Raw genomic sequence first — 15,949 nt, forward strand, 5'->3', positions numbered from 1 at the left:
GAAATAAATAGTACTTAGTAAAAAATCCAAAATAATTAACAAATTGTACCTAGTTATCGAATTAAAGCAGCAAAATTGTCATTTTCTGTTTGTCTATATTTAGATAATAATTTATCATTTATTTGATTGAACACATACCTCACCTTCTAATCCTTACATTGATAGTGTAGGTAGACACGCAGTTAAAAAGAAGGATATATAAAAAGAGAACTTAATTTTTAAATCACTTCATGTTTTGCTAAATGAAAAAGTATTGTTTTATTTTTGACAAATGTCACCCAAAGGAAATAGTAAATAAAAAAATTAATAAGGATTTGACGTCATTTTTAAACCGTTACTATATTGTTTGTTTACCTCATGGTGGCATTTTTGACAACCCTAACTTTTTTTTCCTTTTTTTTTTAACCTTAAGTTTCTTCGTTTTTGTAATTTAATGTCGTCTATTGCTTATATGACTGGAAAATTCTGTATTCATTTAGTAGTGTAATTTTCTCTATGTTGTGTTTTGTAGTCTGTTCTTAAATGTGGGTTTCACAAAGTTTCCAGTTTCCTTTCTGGAAAAGCAACAATAAGACGTACCCATGGCCAAGAAAATAACCAACCTAATGTACGTGGGAGTAGTAATATAAGATCTAAGAAAGAGCTACGGATGAACATAAAAGAAACAACGAGCTATCGTACTCCCAAATCACCAAACCCACACAAACCTAGCAACAGATTCGACCATACTAATCTCTAAAGAACAACAAAAAGGACTAGCTACGATGCTAAAAGACCTAGTCGTAAAAATGGTAAATGAAGCGATCAAAAATGTAAAAATAGCATTAAACTAAGGTACGAAGCTAGGGGACAACAAAAGATAGGCTCTTGGAACTCAGGCGGCATGAGAACAAATGTAAACGCGCTAGACGAACTAGTAGACAGATATGAAATGGATGTCGTAGCATTCCAAAAGCTAAACTAACTTATACCATCAACATCAAGTTTCCAGGATACGACATATACAGGAACGACTACAGAACAAATTCAGGCGGAGCTGCTATTCTAGTGTGAAAAGGAATAAACCATACATTACAACAAACGCCAGCCCTAAACACTATGAAAGCAACAACAATACAAGTCAAGATGAGGCAAGGTGACAAAAAGATCACTTTAACATACGTAAGGCCAACAGATCCTTTAAACAACGACGACCTGGATGCGTTCCTAAACATAGAAGAACCTTCCATAATAATACGAGACCTAAACGCCAGATCCCCTAACTGGAACTATAAAGTTACAAACAGAAACGGAAGAATATTAAATAATTATCTAGTGAACAACGAAGACACTTGAAAATTGGTCCCATCGAACCAACCTACTTTCCAGAAAAGGCTCTACCAACCCATTTACATATGATAGTGGCTAAAAACCTAGGACTACAAACAAACATCCCAACCTTAAACGAAGAATCAGGAGACCACAACCCTATACTCCTAGAAATAGGCACATGGGAAAAAGATATCAAAACAACAAAAAAAGAATGAAAACGAAGTGGTCTCACTTCAAACGACTAGTGAGTATAGGAATTGGAAACGTTTCTACAATTGACAATCGACAAGAAATAGACGAAAAAGTCCTAGAGCTAGAAAACATCATTAAAGAAGCACTAAGGAATGGAACTACGGAAGAAAAATATAATATTCGTTTGAAAAGATTTAGAGGTATTAATCAGGAAATAAAAGAAATGATAAATAGGGAAAAGGAACAGAGCTGAAAAGAAATCCAGACGAACAAAGAATCAGGAAGATAAAAATAGAGCAAACTCACTGAATCGACAAGAGACACTAATATAACATAGAAGCCAAAAGTGGGACAATTACTATATGCTCCAGAGAACTTAACAGAAAACTTATTCTCCCACTCAGATAAAATTAAATTATTAGACGAATTTTTTTAACAAGTAACAACAACAAAATTGGTGGAACAAAGTGGAAAATTGTATAAAGAACACATCATGACATTTATAAATATTGGAAGATTTCACTAGATAGGACATAGTTGAAAGGGTACAGGAGAATGAAACCAATGAAAACTTAGGCAGCCGCCAGGAAGAAGAACGTCAAAAGGAAGACCCAAACTTAGATATATGGAACATTTGGAATAATAATGACAATGATTATGTTTTCCAAATTCTACTTATTCCAAATTTAAGAAAATCTCAACAATATGAAATATATTTTTTCTCTTTTAATTCAGTGTTACAATAGTCTACGTATTTTCGGTTGTTTTTACTAGACCATTGTTTCTGTTGATCGTCTTAAGTATTTATTATTATTCTGCTTGTACCAAATATTTTTAATTTCAAGATGTCAACAACTGTGAACATACAAAAACAGTTGCCTAAAACTGTATTATCTCATTATCAAATATGAACATTTAATTAAAACGAAACAGTAGAAACTGCCACTGAATGAAAATGTAACGATTATAAATCCTCTAATGAATGCTTAGAGGCAATATAACTTTCCAATCAATTTGTGGAGAGACAGATATGAACATTTATATAATGGAAAATTGTATCGGTACACTGAAATCTATTTTACAAGAACGCCCTCTAATATCTATTTATATAACTAGTTGCAAAATATTTTTTGTACCAGGTCAGAAACGTGTTAAACCTAATACATCACGTGCAAAAACACGTTATTTTGTATCGTGTTTCATAAAATATTTGTCGTAATCCAATTGTTACAATATATGTCACAGTTTGTATTATGTTTTTATTTATATAGATTGTATAAAAGCTATTTTTTTTTTGTTTTCTAGAAGTAAAAGGATTTAGGAAAAGTAAAGACAATGCAAAAATCGTGGTATTAGATTACGGATAGAAAAACGGATTACGGATAATTAAGGAAAAATATTAAAAAAATGAAAAAAATAATTATGTAGTGTTTATTTATATCTATTGGAAATACAATAAACTAGTTACGTTTTTTACCAACTAAGGGCCGGTAATTCATTCAATAGGTAATCCAGTATTGATAATTCAGTATATACGACAAATTTTCAGTGTAAAATGGAGATTGAAGTTCTAGATTTACGTAAATTCTGATTAATTTTAAGTACCTACCAAACTACCAACATATCAACAGTTTTCCATAATTAGGTATTATAATCCACTAAACGTCTTTATTTCATAACTATCTTTACTATTTTTCATACATCAAAGACATAAAAACGCCGATTAACAATGTTACGATTCAAATTACTGAACTCTCGTGACGTAATTTCGGGCTTAATGTTCATTGGTTAGTCGAGTAGGAAACCGCTGTAAGTCTAGGAACCGTGGTCCCATCCTCTCTCTCCAAAACGGTACCCAGAAGACAGCAATGGGACTTTGGGAGTCCTTTTTAACAATTATTCCAAAAGGCGTTGATAACCTAGACAATTTATTTGAATTATAATCCGTAACTAGCAAAATTTTTACATTAAATAATTTTCTGTAAGAACACTAAGTTCTTTCTTAAAGTTGTTTATTTCTTGTGCATTTCAGATTAAGATTTTCCTACATTTTATAACTGATCATGACAGAGATGTCGAAACGCGTCCTACGAGAAAAATTAATTGATTAGATTGTTTTTACAGAAAGACGAAATTAGTTTCGCCAAGTAGGAAATCTTAGGATTTATAATATTGATTTTACAATTTGTGATTTCACTTAGAGTTAGTAATTATATTTTTAATTGCTAGCCCTAGAATAAAAGAATGCCTTTTTCATAATAAAGTGACTTCTCTTTTGTGTAATTATATTGTACAACAAATCTGATTTCGAGATTAATAAACATTTCAACTCAAAGTCAGTTCAATTAAATCAACAGTTTCTAGAAAATCCATAGAATTAAATTAAATGGGACTTCTCTAATCCCCATGAACGAGAACTAATTATTGCTTCTTCTGTCATTTCTGTATAAACCTCGCTATAATTCATTATCATGTCGGGAAAGTTAGGCGCTATTATTAATGATAGACATTTGACCGTAGTTCCGAAATATTGATTAACTACAAAACCACGAGTTACAATAGTTCCAAAGTTTCATTTATAAAAAAGTTACAAAGTTGATGTTGGGGCATAGACTTAAAACAGATCAATGTTTTAAAAGAAAATCAATTATACCACAAGAATATAAGAATATAAAATTTTTAAAAATAATTACTAAAATTCTAATTCTAAAGAGGTAACTTTACTGTCTGATATAACTTCTCTTTTGAGCCCAAAACACAATACAGTAATAAAGTTTAAATAATATTTTAAACGAATGCTAAAGAATGAATATTGCGATAGTGACGTAGATTGTTTTAGATTAGTTCAGATGGTTCAATAAAACACTTCACTACTATAGTTAGAGTCCCACTGAGAGTGCAGTACCGTTTAACTTCTCTCCGTAACCATTGGAATCAAATCCAACCCCACAATCCGATATCTTGGGAAACTTTTTCCGAATTATTAAAATTGATTTTTGACACCAATTATTTAATTTAAAATGACAAATATTATCGTCAAATTTTTGGAACTCCTATGGGATCCACGATTTCTCATATTCTAGTCAACTTTGTACTAGACGATTTTATTAATGAGAGTATCAAGAAGTTAGATTTCCAGGTTCCCTTTATAAAACGGTATGTCGACGATCTGATTTTAGCAACCCCGCCGGACAAGACGGTGGACAGCTTATCAGTTTTTAACTGCTTTGATCCTCACCTACAATTTACATGTGAATTTGAGTTTGATAACAGTATCCTGTTTTTAGATATGCGAATTATTCGCACACCGGATAACAGATTAGTCACTACCTAGTACAGAAAAAAAAATGGCTAGCAACGGTTTCTTAAATTACCATTCGACACACCCACTCAGATATAAACTTAACCTGCTACAAGCCCTCAGCCTTAGAGTACACATGTTGACACACCCGCTTTACAAAGAAGAATCTCTCAATCTACTGAAGTCCATTCTCATAGGTAACTCCTATCCATCATCCATCATTAATAAATTTCTATATTCCAAAAGCTATAGGTAGTCCATTACTGAAACACCCAACGGGCTAACATTACCGTCCATTTCTAACAAAATACAGATGAATAAGTCCCCTCTCACTCATAAACAAACCACAAAATATGCTTCCCTCCCGTACTTCCCATAAATCACTAACAAGCTTAACAAACATTTCAAAAACTTACCTGTTAAAATAGCCTTAAAAAACACTAGAACTTTAGGAAAGTTATTTTCGAAGACAAAAACTCCATTGGCCCCTCTAGAACAAACCAATGTCGTCTGTCATATACCCTGTGCAGAGTGCAACTCCTGCTACATTGGCCAGACCAGCGGCTCTCTTGAAGGTCGACTAATGTCCCAAAAAAGCGACATTGGGATTTCTAAACCATCTGGTGCCTTGCACAACATGCCATTTCAACTAAACACAGTATCGATTTCACGAATACCAAAATACTGTGGAAACAACAAAATTATCACAAGCGATCCATTCTTGAAATGTGCCAAATTCTAAAACATCCAGCGTCCCTAAATAAAAGTACCGCCATCGACAACTTGAGCTAGATATATCACCATGCAAAACAAATAAAAAAAACCCGTATAAGACATTAAATTCATTCGTATTCTTCTTCTTTTTTTTTGTTTTTTTTTTAAGAAAAGAAAGGAAGAAAAAGAAAAAAGAGAAAATGAAAAAATAAATCCTTTTTTAAAAAAGGTCGGTCCCTTTTTGTTTACCAATTCCCTCGATAATCGTACCTCCCTGCATTCCAAATAAACACATGTACGAAAACAAGCCACATCTGAAATTATGACATCCTACAACGGATAGAAAACAATCGAAAAGATTAGTGTGGTTTGACCCTTGAAACCTGAACCTGAAAGAGCTTAAACCAACATTCAAATGAAGCCATCGGTCAAAATTAAATGAACAATAGAGCTCTTTTACAGTTTTTCTTGTGTTTTTTGTTTCTTTTTTTTTTCGTTTAGTTAGTTAAGTTTTAATGTTAAGTTATCGTAGTTTTTATAACATCTAAAAAACCTACAAATTGTTTTTGTAAGTATGAACCCAGTTCGTTGTTTACTTATATTCTAAGATTTCTTTTCTATTTGTAGTGAACTGATGATGCTTTTAAAAATAAAAGCGAAACTATTCAAGTAAATCAATGAAGTAGTTGACTTTCATTTGCCAATTATTGACCGATCAAACCTCTGCTGTTCAACCATTAAATATATTTTAAATATAATTAACGGTCGTACTCTTTGCAATATATATATATATATATATATATATATATATATATATATATATATATATATATATTATATAAATATGTATATATATATATATATACATATTTATATATATATATATACATATATATATATATATATATATATATATATATATATATATATATACATATTTATATACATTTCAAGTAAAAAATCTCTCTTTATCTCTCATATTCCATTTAATTTCCTAAATGATATATCATTCGGTCATTAGCTACATAAAATATTTCGTTTTAAGCACATCTCTAAAAATAGTAATTTATTAGTACGTTTTAATTTAATTAAAAACCGTATTACAGTTTCTGAGTAACAATAGTTTTCTTAGTCGTTTACTCTTCACAATAAGAGCCTATAAATATGCGTCGTCTGTCCTGCTTTCACGAAGCGTTAATAAAAGTCTGCATAGAAAACTACGCAATAAACTTTCTGAAGTTCTTCTGAATTAAGTGCTAAAGTATGCTATATCCTTCAAATAATACGAGAACCTAAACCTATATTACTAAAATCGCTTTAATTACATACCAAGTTTCTACGTTTCCCATAGAAAGAGATGGTAATAAAGGGATATACAGCAATTTCTACAATCCGTATGAAAATTATGTTAATAGGATTATTTTTTCTCAATCACTTTCTACTAAAAGAGTGGATTTGTGTCTTAATGAATTGTTCTTCAATTCCTTATATATTTTTTAATTAAAATTTGTCTACCGGTCACTTACATTATATTAAATCTTTCAGACACAAATTTTGTAAATAAATGAGTAAAGGACAGGGTCATTTTCATCTAAAGGAAATTATTCTTAGCGATTTCTATGTAAAAGTTAGCTCGTTTAGACTGGAGACAAATTGGTGGTAGACTGAAGAAATACTGGAAATCACAAAAGCAAACCATCTGTATATTTCTATCCCAGAAGCACAATTGGGATTCAGAGCACAACATTCCAGCGAACTACAGGTACTCAGACTTACAGGATACATAGCAGCTGGATTTAACGACAAGCAATTTACAGGAGAAGCCTTACGTTAACAGAGTGTGGCATGGAGGACTGACATACAATATGAGAGATTATGGATAAGTAACGTACCTAAGCAAGTGGAGATTCACCGTCCAGATAGGAGCAGTTCTACTGAACAAGGAATCCCGGAAGCTAAAGTACCACAGGGGGAGTGTTATTATCGCTCCTGAACAACATATACAGCAGATATTCCAAGAATACCCAGAACACTAATCAGCCTTTTTGTAGACGACACTGTAATCGCGGCAAAACACGGAAACCTGGATATAGCTGTAAGAAATCTACAGAGGGCACTCTGTAGATTCATAGTAGGATATAATAGAAGAATGGGGTATCCAATGGAAAATAGCAATAAATCCAGAAATTACCCAAGCGGTTATCTTCAAAAAGAGAAGAGATAAACAGCTCAGAAAAACAGCTAACAGTGCAAGAAAGACCCATCGAATAGAAAAACAAAGCTAAATAGCCAAGAGTCACAATGGATCAAAGTCTAGCATTCACACCACCTGTTAACGAGACAGTCCAGAAAACAGCAACGGCCAGTGCCGCAATAAGAGGACTAACAAGAAGAAGAAGCAAATTCACTATAAAAACAACATTAAGACTGATAATTACCAATCAGACTACCGATAATTACATATGCATCTCTTGCATGGGGACACATGTCATAGAAACAAAGAAGATTCAAGCAGCACACAGTTCAAAAAGCCAGAACAAAATTCGCTAAGCTAGCAAACCACCCAAATCGAATCCTGCAAGAGTTATTAAGGTACGATGTGTATCATAGATGGAAGCACAGAAGACCCAAACAGCAAATATTAGCAAACATAAAATTAAGTTTAGATAATTCTAGCTCTATCAAAAAAAAAACAACGTATTTACTAATGTTGATTTTGAATGTTTTAATCAGCCCTCAAAAAAACACATCTATAAAAAAATCTCAATATTATCAATATTAACAAAAACTTAAAAGACGGCAAGAGGAACCTACATCCTACATTTTTTCATTTTCTTTTGCTATTTTATTATTCCACAATAATCCGTGTAGCTGTCTAGTAGCTGATCTTGCTTGGCCAAATCCTAGAATGTATTTCTTCGTTACCCCTGTTTTTGATGTTGTTTGGTTGGACTCCCAAGTATTTAAAGGTTTAAGTTGATTTTATAGTTGCCATTTCAATTTGTAGGCTTTCTGGTTTTTCTCCTGTAACTAAATACTCAGCTTTTTGTATATTAATTGTAAGGCCTTACTTGTTGTACTCCTCTTCCAGTTTTCTAAGCATATAGTCTATATGACTCGTCTTCAGCTAGAATGGCTTGGTTGTCAGCGAAGTGTATCGTGTACAGTCTCTCGTCTTCGATTGGAATGCTCATATTGCAGATTTTCTTCTCCACACCAAGAGCGCCTCATTCAAATATATTCTGAATAGTGTAGGTGCTATGCAGCAGCTTTGCTTTGCTTTGTTCGTACCTTGTATATAGAAAAATAGGAAAGGAGTTTCCTATTTTTAATAAAAAAGAAGATTCGATATCACAACTTAATCTAAACGCTTCTGTACAAATGGAGCATCTACAGCTATCTACACTAGCGCTGTAGAAGCATAGCACTAGCCCTGTTACCTTCTTTGTATACCGTAGGCGCAAGAGATACCAGACTACCCTGCTATAATCCTAAATCCGCGCTGGCAGTTAAATATAATATAAGACTATTATTTGTCTCGCTCTATTCAAACCACCAAAATTTGTGTTTGTAATATCTGCATTTTAAGCAGAAACTAGATATCTCATCTGATATTTCACACAGCAATAAGCCTTTATTTATGTAAAAAAAATTAACCACAAAGAAAAGATTTTTACAACCTTGTGATTACTTGCATCAGTTGAAATGCCATTAAAAAAGGCGATTTATTTATCTTAATCAATACCACTTTTCAAGCTGACTGGAGCTAAAACACCAGTTATCAGAGCTGACTGCTTTGTTTTGTCAGAGCTAAACTTAGAGCCGCAGCGAGCAAGGTCATGATTGCCAATATGATTTCCAACATCCGAAACTGATAGGAACCAGAAGAAGAAGAAACTTAGATACAATAGCAGAGTCATTAAAGATAATGTTGTTTAACTTACTGATACAGTCATTCAAGCTAAAGCTGTGGTGGTGCTTGATCGTATGAAAGGCCTGCGTTAGCTCAGCAACTTTAACTTTCAGTTTTTCATTTGAATTGTGTTTTATAAAATAAGTTTCAAGAGACTTATTGGTACTTAAGGCTCTCAGTCTGTTCGTGTATTTCAATAATGCGATGGGTTGTTTTATATTTGAACGTCCACTATAAGCACTACTAAAAATAGTATTAAAAACTTTGCAGTCTGCTTCATTTTCATAACGTCCTTTTTTAATGTACTTTCATTCTTTGGAGAACTCCTCCTTAAACTTGCACTGACGCTTGGACATAATTAATAATTAATAACAATATGAGATGTACCAAACAAACACTTGTAATAAGACAAACACTCACAGCCACACTGACTTGTCTCTTGTCTGACTTCTGTTGGATAGCCTCCTGCAGAATGGGCGAGTTCAACTATCGAGAGGGACAGACAACCTTAGGAGAGGCACGACAAAAGTGTTTCATCAGGGGGCCATCAGAAATAGGGACATTTTGGGCGTCCCAGAAGACTTTTTCGGGACTCTTCGCACGCAAGTAAAACTCACTATAAAAAAGATTGGAACATTTGGGCCATCTATTAAGTGGCCAACAATTCACACTCCTGCGAAATATATTGAGAACGTAAAACAATGACCTGGATGAAAAAATTTGGTACAGTTGTAAATAAAATTTTATTAGTCTTGATAATTTTCAACATTCGATAGAAGAACATGAAAAACAAGATCTTTAAATTTATAATACTTCAAAACTTATAAACTAATTATAGTGTTACCTATATACAAACTTTTTGAAAAGACGTGGCAGAATATTATACATTTTCAATGAGTAATCCGCCGCCCTGTATAAATCTAATTACAGAAATTGTTTCCAAAGATGGAAAAGGAATCCAACTGTCTTAATTTAAATATCAGAATGTGACTACAAAACCTGTAAAAAGAGGTTATCGATCAGGGAGAAAAAGAAAAGAGAGAGAGAGAGAGAAGAAAACCTTTCGTGTTATTTCATGCCTCTTTTATTTTAAAAAGTATATTAATAAAATAATGGTAATTAAATTCCGAATATTTCCATAAGCAGATGTTAAAATATACATATAAAAACTTTTCTCAAAGATTTGTACAAAAATGACAATCAGATATTCGTCTTAAGATGCCAGAAATTTAAAAATCATCAATTCAGCGTGTGCTACTTTCGCTCTGTGTACTTATTCCGTGATAACCCATGACTTATTTTTGAACTAAAATTACTCACCCAAACGAATCCTTTATTAAACATAAAACTACAGCCTTAGCTAAAATATACATAATTTAGAAGGAGAAATTATAATAAAAGATAAATATTTTAGATGATGCATGTTAAAAAACAGCCAAACTGTATTAATAATAAGACAGATAATAAAGACCTCTCTAATGTACATATACTATAATTTAATTATTTAATTATAAAAATATCTACTACGTCATTGACGGAACTTACATACTGCATGAAATGCTTCATTATTCTTAAGAAAATCTACTACTGTTTGTATATCCTTTTTGTTTTAGCCAGCAATAGTGTAACTTGTATATAGGCTGAGTTCTAGTATATAATAAATAGTTTATTAATAATAGAAATTCATGGAAATGGTTGAACAACAATAAAGTTTTTGAAATCGTAGGCTTCCACGGCCAGAGTCAGAATTATAGTTTATTGGTCTTCCGGGTTTGGACCGTATCATTTGTGAGTGACCCAAAAGTGGGTTCATCTCGACGTTTCGCTACAATTGTATGTAGCTTCTTCAGGAGAACAAAAAAGAGAAAAAGAAAACAAAAGACAGGAAGATGGGTAGTTAGCAACGGTAACTCAGTTACTCAACGCAACCAGAGGCGAATACTAACTACCAAGATGGGCAATTGGTCACAGTAACTCAACTACTTAAGGCAGCCAGAGGTGAAAACCAAATGCCAGGACAGGGATTCACGTCCGACAGCTCAGAACACTAACGCGTCGAGAGGCGGGGAGTGAATCCGACGATTACTCCGCTACCGCTCTATTTATAGTCGCGGTGACCTGTCGTGTCGGGACGTATCGGCACACTCCGTGGCGCGAACGTCAAGAAGCGCGCGCTGGCCAATCATGTGGCTGCATCGTGGTAGCGGGACCGGACGGCGGCTCTAGACTGAGATTCCAGATGGGAGACAAGTAGTATCCTTCCTCTCGATTGATATTATGTGGATTTTTTCGGATCTCTAGAGATTCGCGGATTTTCCTGGAATAAAAGAAGGGGCTCTTAGAAATTATATGGGTTTTTTCGAACAATATGGAATGACCGGTTTCTTGGCAGTGTTCTGCAACTGCAGAATGGGAGAAAAGACCTGATCGAATGCATCTTTGATGCTCTTGAATCCGAGTTTTGACGGAACGACCAGTTTCGCCAATATACACTTGTCCACATGAACAAGGAATAGAATAGACACCACAGGAAGATAGGGGTGGTAATGGGTCCTTAGGAGAGGGTAGATATTGTGAGATTTTCTTGGGTGGTCGAAAAGTAGTCCTGATACCTTCTTTGCGAAGAATTTTGCCAATCCTATCAGTGACACTTCGAATATACGGAAGAAAAGCCACAGTAGTATTACCCGAAGATTCTGAATTTGTCGTCCTAGGGTGTAAAGAGGGATGTAGATGTCGGTGTGTAATATTTTGAATTGTGGACTTGGAGTAACCGTTGGCGACAAGGGTTTTTTGCAGATGGCCAAGTTCTTCTCTAAGGTTGTCAGGTTCAGAAATCGAAATGGCCCGATGGATGAGAGAGTTGATCACAGAATTCTTTTGGGCAGGATGGTGGTGTGATGAAGCATGTAGGTAACGATTCGTGTGAGTCTTTTTTCTATAAACAGAGTAACCCAATCGGCCATTGGGCTTGGAGGTGACTAACACATCGAGAAAGGGAAGGGACCGATTATTTTCTACTTCCATTGTGAATTTTATACTCGGATGTTGTGAGTTAAGATGATCTAGGAAGGGAGAAAGGGTATGTTGACCATGGGGCCAGATGATCAATGTATCATCAACGTAGCGGAACCAGACTTTTGGTTTTAAGGGGTAAGATTCTAGGGCTAAAGACTCAAAGGCTTCCATGAAAATGTCAGCAATGACAGGGGAAAGGGGAGAACCCATTGGTGTTCCAGATATTTGTTTGTAGAAATTGCCTCTAAAAGAAAAATATGTTGAAAGGAGGCATTTTTCCGCAAGATCTGCCAAAACCAAAGACTTGTTATCATTGGTCAAGTGATCTCGCAGAACAACTAGAGAGTCATGTATGGGGATATTGGTAAATAGGGATGATACATCGAAACTGACGAGAATGTCTTGGGGATCGACCGTGAGGGAGGAGATTAAGGTGATGAGATGTGTGGAATTTCGGACATAAGAAGAGGTACGACCAGTATAGGTCTTAAACTGATTCGACAAGTACTTTGCGAGTTTGTAGGTAGGAGAGTTAATCGTAGTCACAATGGGACGAAGAGGTACGTTGTCTTTATGGATTTTGGGAAGACCGTAAATTCTAGGGCAGATGGAGTTTTTCGGAACTATGGACTTCTTAACATCATCGGAAAGATCGGATTGTTTGATGGCATGGGAAATTTCGCGTTCGACTCTAGGAGTGGGGTCTCGAGAAATTGTATTATAACAGGATGTATCCCTAAGTAAGTCGTTTACTTTCTCTATGTAGGAAGAAGTATCCAGGATGACTGTGGCATTACCTTTGTCTGCAGGAAGGATTATTATCTCAGAAAGAGAACGGAGATTTTTGAGAGCTATGAATTCCTCACGAGATATATTGGAAGTAGGGATTTTGGCTGTATCAAGACATTTAGCGACGTCAAAGCGGATACGGTCGGCTGGAATTTTGGGAATTGTGCGGAGTGCCGCTTCCACATTTGAAACTATTTCTTCGGTAGGAATTCTGGAAGGAGTGATAGCAAAATTAAGACCTTTAGATAGAAGACTGCTTTCTGCACTTGTTAATTGGTGAGAAGAAAGATTAACTACGGTGTTAGTAAGAGGTGAATGAGAAGCAGAAGTGGTGGAATGTGATTTTTTCTTAGATACAAGGGATTGGAATTTCTTTTTGTGAGTTTCGTTGCTTAGAAGAAGGATTTTATCGGCTTGATGATAGGAAATGCGGTCTAAAAGTGACCAATCATCGACACTAAGAATACTGGAGAGTTCAAGATGCAGCTTAAAAAGTTTTTAGGATTGAAAATTAAGGGTTTTTCGAATATGTTGAATCCGTTCACGAAGTAGAGATAGGCTGGCTCGATGTAGAATTCGGGAAGAAGATGAAGAGGAAATGTGATGTTTTAGAACAAGAAAATTGGGAACCAAGTTATTATCACGACATCTAGAGAGGAAGGTGAGCGAAGAAAGTAGAGAAGAAACTTTAGAGCGAAGATTGGAGAACTCTGAGGTTTTGCGGAATATAACCTCCCCGTAGAGGTTGGTCAAATGAAATCGTAGGCTTCCACGGCCAGAGTCAGAATTATAGTTTATTCGTCTTCCGGGTTTGGACCGTGTCATTTGTGAGTGACCCAAAAGTGGGTTCATCTCGACGTTTCGCTACAATTGTATGTAGCTTCTTCAGGAGAACAAAAAAGAGAAAAAAGAGAAAAAGAAAACAAAAGACAGGAAGATGGGTAGTTAGCAACGGTAACTCAGTTACTCAACGCAACCAGAGGCGAATACTAACTACCAAGATGGGCAATTGGTCACAGTAACTCAACTACTTAACGCAGCCAGAGGTGAAAACCAAATGCCAGGACAGGGATTCACGTCCAACAGCTCAGAACACTAACGCGTCGAGAGGCGGGGAGTGAATCCGACGATTACTCCGCTACCGCTCTATTTATAGTCGCGGTGACCTGTCGTGTCGGGACGTATCGGCACTACACGACAGGTTGTTGTAAAGACTCAAAGGCTTCCATGAAAATGTCAGCAATGACAGGGGAAAGGGGAGAACCCATTGGTGTTCTTCCAATCAACTTCTCTTCCAATTAACTTCTCCTGAAGAAGCTACATACAATTGTAGCGAAACGTCGAGATGAACCCACTTTTGGGTCACTCACAAATGACACGGTCCAAACCCGGAAGACGAATAAACTATAATAAAGTTTTTTATTAATTCCAGAGCATAAAACTAAGTAAATTCGGAGAAAAATCTATATATATATATATATATATATATATATATATATATATATATATATATATATATATATATATATATATATACTAAGGTACACTCGAAGAGTGGTGGGTTTTTCGGTCAAAGTGGAGAAATAAAAGACAAAGAAGGTGGCTACTTCATCTATTTATTGAAGACGTTTCGCTTTCTGCTCAGAAAGCATCATCAGTTCATCTAAAAAGAACAATATGAAACCAAACATCCATAGAGAAGTTAAAAAAAGTGTGTTACCTTACAAAGACATGTAGCAGTTAATGATTTTAAAAATATGAAAAAGCTTACGAAACTGGACATTTAGAGTTAAAGTTGTATAAAACAATTAATTGAAACTAGGTATAGTTTGTAATTTAACAAAATTAGCACAGCAAAAGAACATGTGATAAACATACATGTATATAAAAAAGTTATTATAAAAACTTAAGTAAAAAACATTAAGGTTTATTTTAAAGTGTAAAGAACTAGAAAGATCATGAGAATGCACTTCCAACAATTTATTTATAATCAATTAGATTTTTTTAAATAAATATTTATAATCAAAGAGTTCAGTAATATCTTCATTTAGCAATTCATCTTAAAAATTGTCTTAATTTTGATCTCTCGCTAGATTATACTTGTAGACATAAAAAGTTATGTTGCATATCTGATTCTGATATGAAATTAATTATAGAAATTGGATTGTTTAGTGGACTTCTTAAAAATGGCTTTACTTTATAATCAGAATCTTCTTGTAAGAACCCATTTCTATTATCTCCATTTAAACTTCTTATCAAGAATACATTAAATTATTTAATGTACCTAGAAAAACATATCCAAGAAGCATCACGAAATTGTCAGAATTTAAATCAATATTCATTAGGCGCTTAGCCATAGGATCTAGCGGGTCATTTAATTGTAACACATGTATTTATCAGTCGATCAGGAAACGTTTGATTGAGGAAGTCAATAGTTGCTTTCGAGTTTTGAGCCGAACACCCATTATGTTGGAAATAAACCTCCTGAAAATTAACGGGAAGGCGTCGAACTGCCCGGAATGATCTCATTCGGTAAAAGTTGTAAATATTTGGGCCCATTTAGGTTTCCATCGATAAAAAATGAACCAACAATATGGTCATCTATAACATCCCAGTCCAAACATTTAACTTTTGTGGATGTTGCGTTCACACTGCAACACTGAGGTGCTTATTTTTCTGAGAATAATACCTTGCAACGGATGGATTGTGTT

The 15,949-nt window shown here is 34.5% G+C and overlaps 1 protein-coding gene across 4 annotated transcripts in view; it reads right to left on the bottom strand.

Moving 5' to 3' along the window:
* IA-2 (tyrosine phosphatase IA-2) overlaps nt 1-15,949 on the bottom strand; it is a 91,520-nt gene that overhangs the window by 65,446 nt on the left and 10,125 nt on the right. Inside the window, exon 1 of one of the 4 annotated variants that reach the window (XM_072532347.1) lies at nt 144-274. The exons of 2 other annotated variants lie outside the window; for them this stretch is intronic. The gene's annotated coding sequence lies outside the window, so the exon portion shown is untranslated. Of the gene's footprint in view, nt 1-138; nt 275-15,949 lie in introns of those variants that run through there. One more of the 4 variants, XM_072532346.1, reaches the window with a different exon arrangement.

Source organism: Diabrotica undecimpunctata, chromosome 5, assembly GCF_040954645.1.
Source record: "Diabrotica undecimpunctata isolate CICGRU chromosome 5, icDiaUnde3, whole genome shotgun sequence".
NCBI lineage: Eukaryota > Metazoa > Arthropoda > Insecta > Coleoptera > Chrysomelidae > Diabrotica > Diabrotica undecimpunctata.